The sequence below is a fragment of the Hyla sarda genome, chromosome 8, assembly GCF_029499605.1.
Source record: "Hyla sarda isolate aHylSar1 chromosome 8, aHylSar1.hap1, whole genome shotgun sequence".
NCBI lineage: Eukaryota > Metazoa > Chordata > Amphibia > Anura > Hylidae > Hyla > Hyla sarda.
Genome location: NC_079196.1, coordinates 79,402,490 through 79,418,112, shown reverse-complemented (window position 1 = coordinate 79,418,112; position 15,623 = coordinate 79,402,490). Strand labels below are relative to the sequence as shown.

Sequence of the window (15,623 nt, the reverse complement as noted above, 5' to 3'; positions counted from 1 at the left end):
AATGCATCTAGCAAAATGGGACCTTTAATCTACATTCCAGTGTTTCATAAACAGGAATCTGCCAGCTGTTGCAAGCATGCTGGGAGTTGTAGTTTTGCATCAGCTGGAGGGCGCTTTCCAACCATTTCCAATGTCTCCAGCTGTTACAAAACTTCAACTCCCAGCATGCTCAGACAGCAAATGACTCTCTTGGCATGCTGGGAGTTGTGGTTTTGCAACAGCTGGAGGATGCTTGTTTGGGAAAACTGCCTTATTCTATTTGGGCATCCTGCATTAATAGATGAGGGCGCCTCTATCAGCTAGCCCAGCGCTTCTTCCCAACCAACCTGCCTCCAGCTCATACATAACTACAACTCCCAGCATGACCAGACAGTCAGATTACAGTTGTCCCAACAGGGCGGGCGGCTTATTTCCAGCTAAAAAAAATCCTCACTGAAAATAACAGAATGTGGTTTGAGAGCAGAATTCACCTGGATTTTGCGCCAAAATCCAGGCGACAATCCATTATGTGAACATGCCCAAAAGGTTACTTAGGGTGCACGCACACCACGTTTTTGTTATACAGTTCCCGTATACGGTTTCAAGTTAAAAAATGGAACTGTATAGAAAACCGTATGCATTGATTTAACATTGTGAACCGTATGTCAAACGCATCATCCGGTTTAGACTGTTTTGCGTCTTATACGGTTTTGTCCAATTTTTTTCCCATACCCAAAACCGTAGTCTACCATGTTTTTCGGTCCGGGTGAAAAACCATATTAAACCGTATACGTTTTTTTTTTTTAACATGGGAGTCAATGGGAACTGTACAGAACTGTATGTGCGTACGGTTCCATACGGTTTTTGACTTTGCACAGTTTTTTTTCTTGGAATTTCAATCAAACAAGTGAAACTTTATTCATAATGGAGTGAAAAGTTAAAAACATATACGTTTTTTTTTTCTTAAAAAACGGATGCAACCGGACATCATTTTTCAAACCGTATACGGTTTTTAACCGTATGTAGGTTGAAATTTGTACACACGTTTTGATACAGTTTAGTCAAGTTTGGAGGAATCTGTTTTTCATCAAAAACCTGATACAGGAACTGTATAGCAAAAAAGTGGTGTGAATGCACCCTAAGACTGGATAATAAAACCACAAAAAACAATAGTACACTTTTTGGGTGCTCTGCTATATACATTTCTGAAGGAATTGCAGAAATTCATTAGTTCTGAGAAGCTCATTCATTAGTTATGAGAACAGAAGAGCAGTAATGCTCAGCACTCCTGGGAGTGTTCCGCCATTGCCTTGCAGATCGTACAACCTGTATCCTGGAGCCGAGAATATCAGCTGCCTCACAAAACAGCCTCAAAGCAATATCTAAGGCGATGTTTTCCAAACAGTGTGTCTCCAGCTGTTGCTAAACTACAACTCCCAGCATGCCCGGACAGCCAACGGCTGGAGCCACACTGTATGGAAAATACTGATCTAAGGCAATTCCATAATGTTGTATATTCTTATCTGGCTGTAAAGGAGGAGCAAACTATGGTCAAGTAGAGCAGGGCGGTATGACCAAATAGGTGTATCGCGGTATTTTTGTAACTTATGGCGGTTCCATGGTATATATAACGGTATTTCTCCCCCCCAAATCATATGACCCGCGAGCGCTGTTCTGTCGGCCGGCTTCTTACATGACAGTGGGCTCAACCTATCACCGGCCGAGGCGGAACATCGCTGTGGCCGTTGATAGGCTGACAGCTCTCCGACGTTCCCATCCCCAGGAAGAGCGTAAGGCCGACGTAGGAACAAGCATTAAAGTTTATTTTGTTTACCTTTTGCAGCCCGGGCATAGGGATACCACACAGTATAGAGTGTCAGCGCCGGCGGCTGCAACAAACAGGAGGATAAGGCAGCGCTTGCGGATGATGTGAGTAGTTCCCCGATTGGGGCGCAGCACTGGGCTGATAATTAATTTGGGGGGGGGGGGGTAGAACAGTGCTCGCGGGTCATATGATTAGTTCCCCGACGTGGGGACAGCGCAGCGCTGGGTTGATAATTCATGTAAAAAGACAAGAAGCGCTCCATAGTGCATTAAAAGGGTAATATAACTGAGCCGATATTTTCGGATGCGCTTACCCAATAGGTTGTGCAAAGTCAGGCACAACACTGTAAAAGGTATTCCAAAATGCAGCCAGTCCCACCACCGCAACGGTGTAGCAAATGTAGCAAATACCTCCAAACTCCACAAGGACTTGAATCGGCGCAGAATGGATGAGGAACAAGAAGATCATTAGGCGATTTATTTGGAACAAATAAATCGCCTAGTGATCTTCTTGTTCCTCATCCATTCTGCGCCGATTCAAGTCCTTGTGGAGTTTGAGGGTTGATAATTAATTTATTTCCGAGGGGGAGGGGCCCAACCGGTATTGCGGTATGGGAAAAATTCATATCGCGCACCACAAAAATTTCGGCATTCGGTATGAACCGCTATACCGCCCAGCACTATGGTCAAGTACACGCTTCCTACCATAAACAGCAATAGATAAAAGGGTTATCCAGTAAAAAACTTTTTTTTATATATCAACTGGCTCCAGAAAGTTAAACAGATTTGTAAATTACTTCTATTAAAAAATCTTAATCCTTTCAGTACTTATGAGCTTCTGAAGTTAAGGTTGTTCTTTTCTGTCTAAGTGCTCTCTGATGACACCTGTCTCGGGAAACGCCCAGTTTAGAAGCAAATCCCCATAGCAAACCTCTTCTAAACTGGGCGGTTCCCAAGACACATGTCATCAGAGAGCACTTAGATAGAAAAGAACAACCTTAACTTCAGAAGCTCATAAGTACTGAAAGGATTAAGATTTTTTAATAGAAGTAATTTACAAATCTGTTTAACTTTCTGGAGAGAGTTGATATATATATATATATAAAAATAAGTTTTTTCCTGGATAACCCCTTTAACTGGATAGAAAAGTGTTTAACAGTGTGTGAACACTTGTCAATTTATTTATAACATTGCTAATAGAATTCAAAAATGTTTATCACCAGAAAGCTATGTTCACATGAGCGTTCAGCAAATCTATATATATATAAAACTGAACATGTGTGTGTGTATGTTCCAACATCACGTCCAAACAGCTAAAGATATTAACATGAAACTTGGCACACATGTTACTTATATGTCAACAACAAACATAGGATAGGTGATTTAACCCTTACTCACCCCCATTTGCCAGGGGCGGGGTTTATGTTTAAAGTCCCATACAAATCTATGGGAAATATATGTTCCAGCATAACTTCCAAACGGCTGGAGATATTTCGATAATACTTGGTCACATGTTACTTATATGTCCACTTAAAATATAGGATAGTTCATTTAACCCTTAACTAACCCCATTTGAAAGTCCCATGCAAATCAATGGGAAATGTATGTTCCCACATAACTTCTATACGGCTGGAGATATTTCAATAACTGGTACACATATTACGGGTCGGGATAGGAGGATGGGATAGGAGGACGGGATAGGATGACTGGATAGGAGGTGGGGATAGGAGGTCGAGATAGGAGGTCGAGATAGGAGGTCGGGATAGGAGGTCGGGATAGGAGGTCGGGATAGGAGGTCGGGATAGGAGGTCGGGATAGAAGGTCGGGATAGGAGGTCGAGATAGGAGGTCGAGATAGGAGGTCGAGATAGGAGGTCGAGATAGGAGGTCGAGATAGGAGGTCGAGATAGGAGGTCGAGATAGGAGGTCGAGATAGGAGGTCGAGATAGGAGGTCGTGATAGGAGGACGGGATAGGAGGACGGGATAGGAGGACGGGATAGGAGGACGGGATAGGAGGCCGGGATAGGAAGTCGGGATAGGAGGACGGGATAGGAGGACGGGATAGGAGGACGGGATAGGAGGCCGGGATAGGAAGTCGGGATAGGAGGACGGGATAGGAGGACGGGATAGGAGGTCGGGATATGACAAAAATATATGTGGATGGGATATGAAGTCAAAAGCTTCCTCCTTTGTTTATTTTCCTCCCCAACAAGGATTAGGATATAGTCTGTTATAAAATGTCACATAAAGGAGATGATTCTTGATTCTTAACGGATCTGAAACTGATGTTAATGGAAGTCAACAGTCCGTTATATTAAAAGATCTTTAGTTAAAATAAATATAAACGAACGGACTGTTCACATCCGTTACTATCTGTAAAAACATCTGTTTATCACAGTTATGTCACTTTATTTTTTAACCATTTACATTCTATATATTTCTTTTTTTTCTCAGCATAATGGATGTAAAAATAACAGAATCTAACGTCACCATAGACTTCAATGTTAAACTACTAACGTAAGGACAATAAGGCACTATCCTAAGGAGTCTCTGAGACTATGAATATAAAGACATACAATGGTAAACATTAGGAAACAGTTTTTGTTTTAGTAGTTAAAACAGTACAGAAAGGACAAGTTATAGACAAGTATTCACAAAATTTGAACAGGACCATGTAAAACAAGAAAGGTGACTTCTATAAATTATCTATTTTTACCATCCACAAACAATTTTTTACTATTGGCAATGGGGAAATGGATAACCAAGTTGTAATGCCGCTATGTTATGGTCATATAAATAATACACTGGCTCATTTAGCATTTCTGCTGCTCTCAGGGTTCCTGTCTCTTCTTCAGCTATCAGAGCAGCTCCAGTGATCACAGATCAGACAATAAGATATCTGTAGAAGAGTCACCTTGGACGGACGTGTCTGCATGGATTCCCAGCACTACTGGATGGCGGTGGCTGCGTGGATTCTCACCTGTAATTACTGGCTATTCCACTTATCTAGTCCTGAAAATTATGGCGATACATCTAATGGGAAATGTGCCGCCTCCTATCACCCCCCCCCCCCCCCCGCTCCCCACAACAGGAGGCACCTTTTTTTATTCAAATAATGTATTTGAAAACAAGAGGATTCCTAATAAATGAATAGATCATATCCCACAGCAACAAGTCTTCAGCAACTTGATAAGAAAGGGAATTGACTCAAGCACAGGGAGTGATAGCAATCACTATGCTTTTGTACACACAAATATACAGCTTATCTGTGCAAAATGCATTAAAGAGTACCTCTCAAGATCTTGTTAAATGTTATAATCCTCCCAGTTCACTGCCCCATCATGATAAACCACCCCCTGCCTTTATATTTATTATTTTTTAGTTTTCTACCTTGATATTGCTCTGTATTTTCTGCTCAGTCGGATTCACAGACTGGGAAGGGGAATTCCCCAGCAGGTGTGACATCATCTGAAGCCATACAGGGGAGAACTTCCTCCCTCACTCTGCTACACACAGCACAGGGCAGTTCAGTGTGAGGTGAGATGAGCTATGATTGGCTAAGGCTGCACCCCCCCCTTGTGGAGAGCTTCAGAAAGACCTGGAATTAGCAAGTACTGTTGTCTAAAAAAAACAGTAAGTAATGCACTCCACTGCCATGGCCTGTATGCACGCTGTTAAAGCTTGTTTAAAAGTTTGCTGCATAACATTGCACCAATCAATGCACCAATCCTCTTTTTAAGGACTCAGGAGATATTCTCCCATGCTCTTTGAGAAACAGGTCCTAAAGTGTGATTGATTCATTTATACATTCACCACAAGCTAGTAACACATCTTGTCATTGGTATCAGAGTGTTTGTCGCCATCTCGTACCTCCACTTAAATATAGTTCACAAACAATACAGCGACATATGGTGACTAAACAACACAACACAAAACACAGGAATACTATAAAAGAGTAAATTGTTCTCATTTTATTTAGAAACACCATTCAGATCCTGAGGAGAAAAAAACAAAAACTGTGAAACTTCTCCGTAAAAGCCTAAAATACAGTGACTTAAAATTGTACTCCGGTGGAAAACAATATATTTTAAATCAACTGGTGCCAGGAACTGGATAGGTTTGCTATGGGGATTTTGCTGCTGCTCTGGACAGTACCTGACATGAACAGATGTGTCAGCAGAGTGCACTGTGGTCAGACAGAAAATAAATTCAGAAAGAAAAGAATGTTCTCTGTAGTATACAGCAGCTGATAAGTACTGGAAGGATTAAGATTTTTTTTTTAATAGAAGTCATTTACAAATCTGTTTAACTTTCTGGCATCAACTGCTTTAAAATAAATAGTTTTCCACCAGAGTACTCCTTAAATAATGTTTACATGTGCACGACCAAGATCGGTCATACTTTTTAAGGCTCAGAATATAAACCAACCACTGAATACATAGGCAGATATATGCCTGCTCCCTCCACATGATCTTCCTCCTTGGTATTGCAGTTCCAAGGCCTGGCATCCAGCCAGAGCCAAAACAAGGAATTGGGTTCCCACAGCAGATCTTACACTGGCGGCCGGACCACAGCTGCTGCAATGAGAGACTTCCTGCCGTAGTCACCGCTGTTTCCTGTTTGTTGGGATATATATTTATGTACTTGTTACAAGAAACTCTGACACATATCCAAGTTATGTGTCCAAGAAGCAATGTCCAGAGACTATTAGCTGTGCCCATTCACAGATTACACCAGTGGTCTGCAAACTGTGGACCTCCAGATGTTGCAAAACTACAACTACCAGCATGCCCGGACAGCCGTTGGCTGTCCTGGCATGCTGGGAGTTGTAGTTTTGCAACAGCTGGAGGTCCACAGGATAGAGAAGGAGCTATATTACAGGGCATGACTGGCAGCTCTGCACCTCAGGTCTCCCATGCAAAATCTGCCAGCCTGACTCTATACAGATGTGACTACAGGGCATGACAGGCAGATCTGCACCTCAGGTCTCCCATGCAAAATCCGCCAGCCTGACTCTATACAGATGTGACTACAGGGCATGACAGGCAGATCTGCACCTCAGGTCTCCCCTGCAAAATCCGCCAGCCTGACTCTATACAGATGTGACTACAGGGCATGACAGGCAGATCTGCACCTCAGGTCTCCCATGCAAAATCCACCAGCCTGACTCTATACAGATGTGACTACAGGGCATGACAGGCAGATCTGCACCTCAGGTCTCCCATGCAAAATCCACCAGCCTGACTCTATACAGATGTGACTACAGGGCATGACTGGCAGCTCTGCACCTCAGGTCTCCCATGCAAAATCCGCCAGCCTGACTCTATACAGATGTGACTACAGGGCATGACAGGCAGATCTGCACCTCAGGTCTCCCATGCAAAATCCACCAGCCTGACTCTATACAGATGTGACTACAGGGCATGACAGGCAGATCTGCACCTCAGGTCTCCCATGCAAAATCCGCCAGCCTGACTCTATACAGATGTGACTACAGGGCATGACAGGCAGATCTGCACCTCAGGTCTCCCATGCAAAATTCGCCAGCCTGACTCTATACAGATGTGACTACCCAAGACCTGTACTGACCCATGTACAGTATATGTTTTCAGACGGTCCGCCAATAAAAATTCTGGGCATGAGCTCGCTTTACACCACCAATGAAAGCCCATTCACACAGAGCAAGTTTCCATCCAAAAGCAGCCAATAATGAATGTGATCGGCCAGTGTAAATAAGAGACCATTCACGGCTGAAGAAACAACATTGTGGCATAAGTCCCCTAAAAAAATGGAAACAAGAAATGTATTTTTATTTTCATTTATTTTCTATAGAAGTCAATGAGTAAACTTTTGTTTTCATGTCCCCAAAGGCTATTAACTGCTATGATGGGCACTGTCAGAAGAAAACTCGTGTTGTAAATCTTGGCAAAACGTTAATTTTTTTAATATACTTCATAAGAAATTGTTATTTTGTTTTTATAGAAATTGTGGATTATATAAAAAAATAAAAAATAAAGAAGAAACTAGGGGTCCCCATACCAATTTAGAACATAATCCTGTCCGGCTGCAGCATCATCTTTGTCCCAGCTGAAGCACAAGCTAGGACAAAGTCCAGTAAGTGAGGGTGGGACTAGAACTCCCTCTGTGCTCACTCCTGTCCTGTCAGACTGAGGCATTAAAAACGAGAGGACGGGGTTACAGAGCAGCCTGTAGAAATTGGATGAAGAGACCCAGTACATAACAGCAAACTACAGGAGGTAGAAGAGTGATGCAGAGTGAGGACTTGCCCCCTCCAAAGCACAGGATGAAAAACCAAGTGAGCAACAGAAAGAGGATATTTGTGAGAAATATAGGTGCTAGACACATAAACATTATATGTACATGACCAGGATTAGGTAGTGAGTAACATAAAACTTATTTTTGTGGGATATGACTTGTACTCTTTAAACTACCAGGCACCGTTTACACCTGAAAAGTATACTTTTTGTAAAGTGTCCCTGACATTTAACAAAACTATGGACTTGTCACACATACATATCAAAAGTTTTATATGGTCAGGGTCTGATCACTAATATGAGCTGGGAGAAGTGCGCAACTAAGCCTGCCACTCCTAGGTTTGCGCAATCTCCATACAGTGGCAACAGGAAGAGGGTTTTAGTAAGTCGGGGAGCAAAGACACAGTTGCTCGCTAATCCCGGCTTGTTCTGGCAATTGTTGGTGGTCTAAACACGCAGACTCAGACCAATTAAAACTTTTGATTTGACGTGTCTCTATGACAAAAGTCTGCAGATTTATTAAAACAACAGGGACACTTAAAATGTTTAAAGGGGTACTCCCCTGGCCAGCGTTCGGAATGTTAAGTTCCGTACACTGTGTGCGTGCTGCAGGGGTCGGCCACACCCCCTCCCACAGACTTGCATTGGGGGGGCATGGCCTGATGTCTCGCAGTGCGCGCACAAACAGCGTTTTGAACTAAATGTTCCCAACGCTGGCCAGAAGAGTACCCCTTTAACCTTTTACACCACTGCTGTGCTGTTGTTGGCATGCTGAGAGGCAAAGTGATATGACCAATTTCTCTATGTTCCGCTTACATCTCTCAAACCCCCTTACAACCCCGTTCAATCCAACTGTAAATATGTAAATGCAGGACCAAGTTCCCAGTCAGACCCCTTCTCTTTCTGGCAGTCAGAAATATAGTACACAGCAAGATCCCGAGTCAGTCTCCTTCCTCCTCTGGCAGCCATGAACACAGTACCCAGTAAGGTTTACCTGCATATTGATAATAATTGCACCAAGGAGTTTGGAGCAGCAAAACAAAACAGTACTTGCTTCTTCACAAATGAATCCTTCTCATCTCAGTGTTACTCAGTGAATATAACCTTTTGTATACATAGGCAGCTAGTGTTACACTACGTGAATATGTTGTAATGTACTGGAAAGTGTATGGCTCCGCCTACAGCAGGTGAAAATGAAAGGATTACACATGAAGAGCAATAATAACACAGACAGAGGAAGAAACGTTCAATGTACATCTACCAGCAGTTTCCCTTTATCTCTTTATCAGCCTGGAATTCTTAATATTAGCCGCAGAAGCATTGGGAGGAGATTGATGAGCTTCAAGAAATTGTCTGACTTAGGCTGTCCGGGTATGCTGGGAGTTTTGCAAAGGCTGGAGGCACGCTAGTTCGAAAACACTGGATTAAAGGGGTATTCCAGGCAAAAACTTTTTTATATTTACCTACTGGCTCCGGAAAGTTAGACAGATTTGTAAATTGCTTCTATTAAAAAATCTTACTCCTTCCAATAGTTATTAGCTTCTGAAGTTTTCTGTCTAACTGCTCAATGATGATGCCACGTCCCAGGAGCTGTGCATGATGGGAAAATATCCCCATAGGAACTGCACAGCTCCTGGGACGGGAGTCATCAGAAAGCAGTTAGACAGAAAACAGCAACTCAACTTCAGAAGCTAATAACTATTGGAAGGATTAAGATTTTTTAATAGAAGTAATTCACAAATCTGTTTAACTTTCCGGAGCCAGTTGATATATAAAAAAAGTTTTGGCCTGGAATACCCCTTTAATCCTTTCAGTACTTATGAGCTTCTGAAGTTAAGGTTGTTCTTTACTGTCTAAGTCCTCTCTGATGACACCTGTCTCGGGAAACGCCCAGTTTAGAAGCAAATCCTCATAGCAAACCTCTTCTAAACTGGGCGTTTCCTGAGACAGGTGTCATCAGAGAGCACTTAGACAGAAAAGAACAAACTTAACTTCAGAAGCTCATAAGTACTGAAAGGATTAAGATTTTTTTTTTTTAATAGAAGTAATTTACAAATCTGTTTAACTTTCTGGAGCCAGTTGATGTATATAAAGACGTTTTTGCCTGGAATACCCCTTTAAGTAATAAAGCTGCTCAAATAAAGTAGAGAAAAGTCAGTGGATCCAACCTACATACTAGTCTACCTATCCGTAAGGGGAAATAAAGAGGTTTACTTTTGAATATACCCAATCCTCACTTCCCTCATGAGAGAAGAGGGCGTCTGCCCATGCCCTAAGATCAATGCCAGCATGCATGCGTAGGCAATGGGTCAATGTACCAGGCAGAGGGTTTAGTGACACTGCCTCCAGTAATGCAGACTTGGGAATGTACATTGGGTCACAGCTGAGAACCATCTAAAACACTGAAAGAGGATATAGCACAGAAATGTTCCCACAGTAGCAAGTTCAGACCCGTATCACCCCCATCACGTCTGAGCATTTCTAAGATATTTGTCACAAGCCCAGCAGTTACATGTTACTTTAGGAGAACTTTCATGGGTACATAATATCCACAGCTGGTAAGTTATAAGGCCTCTATCTAGGGCTGGGCGGTATGGCCAAATATGTGTATTGCGGTATTTTTGTAACTTATGGCGGTTCCACGCTACATAACGGTATTCCTCCTCCCCTCCCCCAAAATTAATTATAAGCCCTGCACTGTGCTGTCCCCATCGGGGTAAATACTCACATGTCACCCGCAAGCGCTGCCTCCTGGCCCTCCTGTTTGTTGCAGCCGCTGGCGCTGACACTTTCTATACTATGCAGTATCCCTATGCCCGGGTTGCAAAAGGTAAACAAAATAAACTAACGCATGTTCCGACGTCGGCCTTACGCACGGGACGGGAGCGTCGGAGAGCCGTCAACCTATCACCGGCCGCAGTGAAGTTCCGCCTCGGCCGATGATAGGCTGAGCCCACTGTCATGTAAGGAGCTCTGGCCGGCTTCTTACATGACAGTGCGCTCAGCCTTTCACCGACCGAGGAGGAACATCGCTGCGGCAGGTAATAGGCTGATGGCTGTCCGCCATTCCATTCCCTGGGAAGCAAGTCCGGACCGACGGGGAAGGTGAGTTAAAGGGAAAACTGTTAGATATTTTCTCCCGCACTATCCACAGGTACTGGTGGATAGTACAGGAGACGCTGATAAAACGAGCCCTACCTTGGTCGGATCCGCCCTGCCGTTCTCCAGCAATTGAAGTTTTATTATCTGTTGAAATCTTCCTGTAACTGGCACGGGCGGGGCTTCTGCGCTTAACTGGCACTGACGTCAGCACCGCTTATGAATATTCATCCCCTCTCCCTCCAGTTAGGAGCGGCGAAGAGAGGGAGAGCTGGAGGGAGGGGGGATGAACATTCATAAGCGGCGCTGACGTCAGTGCCAGTTAAGCACAGAAGCCCCCCCCCCCGTGCCAGTTACAGGAAGATTTCAACAAATAATAAAACTACAATTGCGGGAGAACGGCGGCGCAGATCCGGACAAGGTAGGGCTCGTTTTAATCAGCGTCTCCCGCACTATCCACCAGTACCTGTGGATAGTGCGGGAGAAAATATCTGACAGTTTTTCTTTAAAGTTTATTTTGTTTACCTTTTGCAGCCCGGGCATAGGGATACAGTATAGAGCAGTGGTTTGCAATCTGAGGACCTCCAGATGTTGCAAAACTACAACTACCAGCATGCCCGGACAGCCGTTGGCTGTCCGGGCATGCTGGGAGTTGTAGTTTTGCAACATCTTAAGGTTGAAGACCACTGGTATAGAGTGTCATTGCCGACGGCCGCAACAAACAGGACGAGGAGGGCAGCGCTTGCAGGTGACATATGTGAGTAGTAGCGCTGGGCTGATAATTAATTGGGGGGGGGTGCAGAACAGCGCTCGCGGACAACATATGATTAGTTCCCTGATGGGGACAGCGCAGCGCTGGGCTGATAATTCATTCGTTCATTCCCGAGGGGGAGGGGCCAAACCGGTATTGCGGTGTGGGGAAAAATGAATATCGTTCAGCACAAAAATTTCGGTATTCCGTATGAACCGGTATACCACCCATCCCCTACCTCTTTCCAACACACACACATACAATACCAATAGGGAAACCGATGATAATACAGTTGGTATAGCGCCTTCACATTAACCTACCAGATTATCACATTGTAGTTTAACAAATCCTATTACATCTTTATTATTATAATGCTTTCATTTAATAGCACAAGTAATATGATAACACAAATGTGGAAGAAGTTTTCAATCTTTGGTTACACTGCAAAAAATGATGGCTAATCTCTAATACAAAAGCGTAATTTACAAGGCAAAAGAAAAAAACAACAGGGCTGGGCACAGTGTGCTAAACTTGTCCCCCAAAAATAAAAAATAAAAAAGTAATAGCTAAAAACTCCATTACACAGAGAATCACCGGCAAAAAAAGAGTAAAGGTACTATCCAACATTATTAATATACATGCCAGATTTTATTAATAACGCATTATAAATATAGCGTATTTCAGGAAGCAGGAGCATGATGTACCGCCCCAAGTGCTTGGGGATTATGCACTTTACGTAAATTTTTAACTAGTAATTTGCTAATGCACTGGGGCTAGATTGGTTGGAGAAGACTTGATACAGGATAGAAGTATAGATCTCTTAGGCTACATTCACATTCCCAAAGCGCATCATCCCATTCGACTCTTTTTTTTGCCCAAAGGCCGCCAAAATAGGTAGGAGCACAACTGACATCACCGGTAGAGATGAGCGAACTTACAGTAAATTCGATTCGTCACGAACTTCTCGGCTCGGCAGTTGATGACTTTTCCTGCATAAATTAGTTCAGCTTTCAGGTGCTTCGGTGGGCTGGAAAAGGTGGATACAGTCCTAGGAAAAAGTCTCCTAGGACTGTATCCACCTTTTCCAGCCCACCGGAGCACCTGAAAGCTGAACTAATTTATGCAGGAAAAGTCATCAACTGCCGAGCCGAGAAGTTCGTGACGAATCGAATTTACTGTAAGTTCGCTCATCTCTAATCACCGGGTCACCACCGGGTCCCAAGAGATCCCATTGGCTTGATTGGAGTAGGTAGAGGATCCGATAGTTTTCCGAAGAAAAAAAAATATTTTTAATCTGCTAAACTACCATCGTACCGGCCAACCGCGCTGCATATATAATGGGGCTAAAGGGTCTTGTGAACGATGCCTTAGTACTGTGTGAACTTTTCTACTTGCAATACATTTTAACATGTTAGAATACTAGAACCAGATCCATCCACAGGGTGTTGCCTTTTGGAATCCCTTATATTATATCTCATGTTTGTAATATTTGTAAGGTGTTGAATAAAAAGAATAGGATTTTTTATGTATTTTATTCATTTATTTAGATAATCCACTTTCCATAGTGTCTTGCATCAGCATTTGGGTGTCAGTTATACATTTCATTAGAGTTTCTATAGACATGATGGTGGTGACAGGGCAGGCAATGGATGGAGACAACAGCTAAGAGGGTGAGGGGTACATTGTGGAGATGACCAGCTGCCCAATTTGTCTAAAACCTCTGAACTGACCACAAATAAAAAAAAGAACAAATGAACCTGAATGGAGAGCCTGATGCTTCTATCCATTACAGATATCCATCCCCAGAGAGCAGTATTCATGCAAAATGTACAACGGCCATATATGCAAACTGGAAACAAATCCCATTTATACCTAGGTAACAACTTAATAGGCCCTACTTAGAAGCCTGGGTCTAGAAAGCATCAATTCATCAGAGGAACACTTAAGTTATTGCACAATGCTCAAAGTCCTGTATGTAAGAAATCACCTAAATGGGCACTGTCAGATATAAAAACTTTTCATATGTTGTAAAGAATGAAAAACCAATAGGTTTTGCAATTGTTTTCATTATAAAATTTTAGTACTTCATACTGAAAAATCCAGCCAAACAATTGCCTCCCTGCCTCCTGGGATATATACCAGCCTGGCTGTGTCCACTCGTCATCACCTACATCATGGACCCACTTCATGATTGACAGGTCTGCAGCTGCTATGATTGGCTCCCTCACTGTCTGTATTTACTTCACAGTCTCCTCGTGTGAGGAGAAGGGGGGAGGGGCGGGAGTACACTGCTGCCTGTGAGCAGATGATGAAAGAAGCTGGTGACTGAAGATGGGGTATGAATGGAGGATTTTTTGTTTAAAAACTAAGTGCCCCTGCATGTATATGTGTGTGTATATATATGTATGTGTGTAAATCTGTGTTGTCTAGGTTATGTGCATGTGTATGAATAAATGAAGTCAATGTGTGTGTGTGTGTGTGTATCTCTAATACAGGTAGACTACAAGCATATACCTCCAGCTGTTTCAAAACTACACCTCCCAGCATGTCTGCACAGCCAAATGATGTGTGGGCATGCTGGGAGTTGTAGTTTTGCAACAGTAGGAGGAACACAGCCTGCAGCAACACTGCTGTAAATCTGAGTTTTACCACTGTTGCAAAACTACAACTCAAAGGATGTGTGGGCATGTTGGGAGCTGTAGTTTTGCAAAAGCTGTAAGCACGCAGTGTGTATAGCATAAAACCAGAAAGGAAAGGGTTACAGATGCTCACTCCTGAGACCAGTGACTGAGGAGAGTGAGGGAGGAGGGGAGTGGTTATCACCTGAGGAGAAGAAAGGGACCCGCCCCCTGCTTCTGGTCAACAACATTAAGGTAATTCAGAAATAAAGCTAATTCTGAGAGAAATATAGGTCATAGACACATACAAATGACATGTACATGATCAGGGTGAGATACTGAGCAACATATAACAGTTTTTTTTTGGGGGGGTGATCTGACAGGTGCGCTTTAACAATCCAGAATCTTAAGGGAAAAAGAGCCAATGCAAAATGCTAGAGAAGCACCGCAGGTGCAGCAGTATCCTATAAAATGGTCAGGCTGCAACAAGTTGACTATTCACATGGAATGACTGCTAGAAAATAATGATCCTCCACCACTGGGAGATTCTAATCATTTACTGGGATAGCTTTTCTGTATTAGTCAATGTGCACTGACATCTCAACACGTTAGTCTATTTGTTAGGGTCACGGGCGAGATGGGCTTACAGCACAGACTGCAATAACAATCCAATAAAGTCTAAAAATAACCACATTGGCTCTAAGAAGCGGAGGAAAGTTTCAGCTACACCTTCATTTAAAATAATTATCACTTTGCCATTTCAACTGTATTATAGACATCTGAAATTACAACCAAGAGCTTCTTATTTCCTTTTTATAAATTGAGGTGTCTTGTATACACTTCACCAGTGGGAAAGCAATTTCTCTATAGTATTTATCTCATCCCCAGCAGGCCGCTGAGACACGCAATCCAAGATCAGACACACAAGTGGTTGTGGTTGAAAGATTTGTTATGGATCTGTCGGCTCTCTTGGCTTATCTGTTTTAGTAAATACGTGATTTCCCTATAAAGATACAATTCTGGAACATCATTTCTAAGTGCATCATTTTCTGTGCTGTTCCTCTGGTATTCCTCCTA

At 43.0% G+C, this 15,623-nt stretch overlaps 1 protein-coding gene and 1 long non-coding RNA gene across 6 annotated transcripts in view; one reads left to right on the top strand and one right to left on the bottom strand.

The window, feature by feature from the left end:
* Positions 1 to 15,623, bottom strand: part of AGAP1 (ArfGAP with GTPase domain, ankyrin repeat and PH domain 1) — a 476,005-nt gene that overhangs the window by 350,014 nt on the left and 110,368 nt on the right. The gene's annotated exons all lie outside the window — the stretch shown is intronic.
* Positions 1,830 to 8,640, top strand: LOC130285133 (uncharacterized). Its single transcript, XR_008847260.1, has 3 exons — positions 1,830 to 1,908; positions 4,258 to 4,383; positions 7,786 to 8,640. It is a non-coding gene; the product is annotated as an uncharacterized LOC130285133 (long non-coding RNA).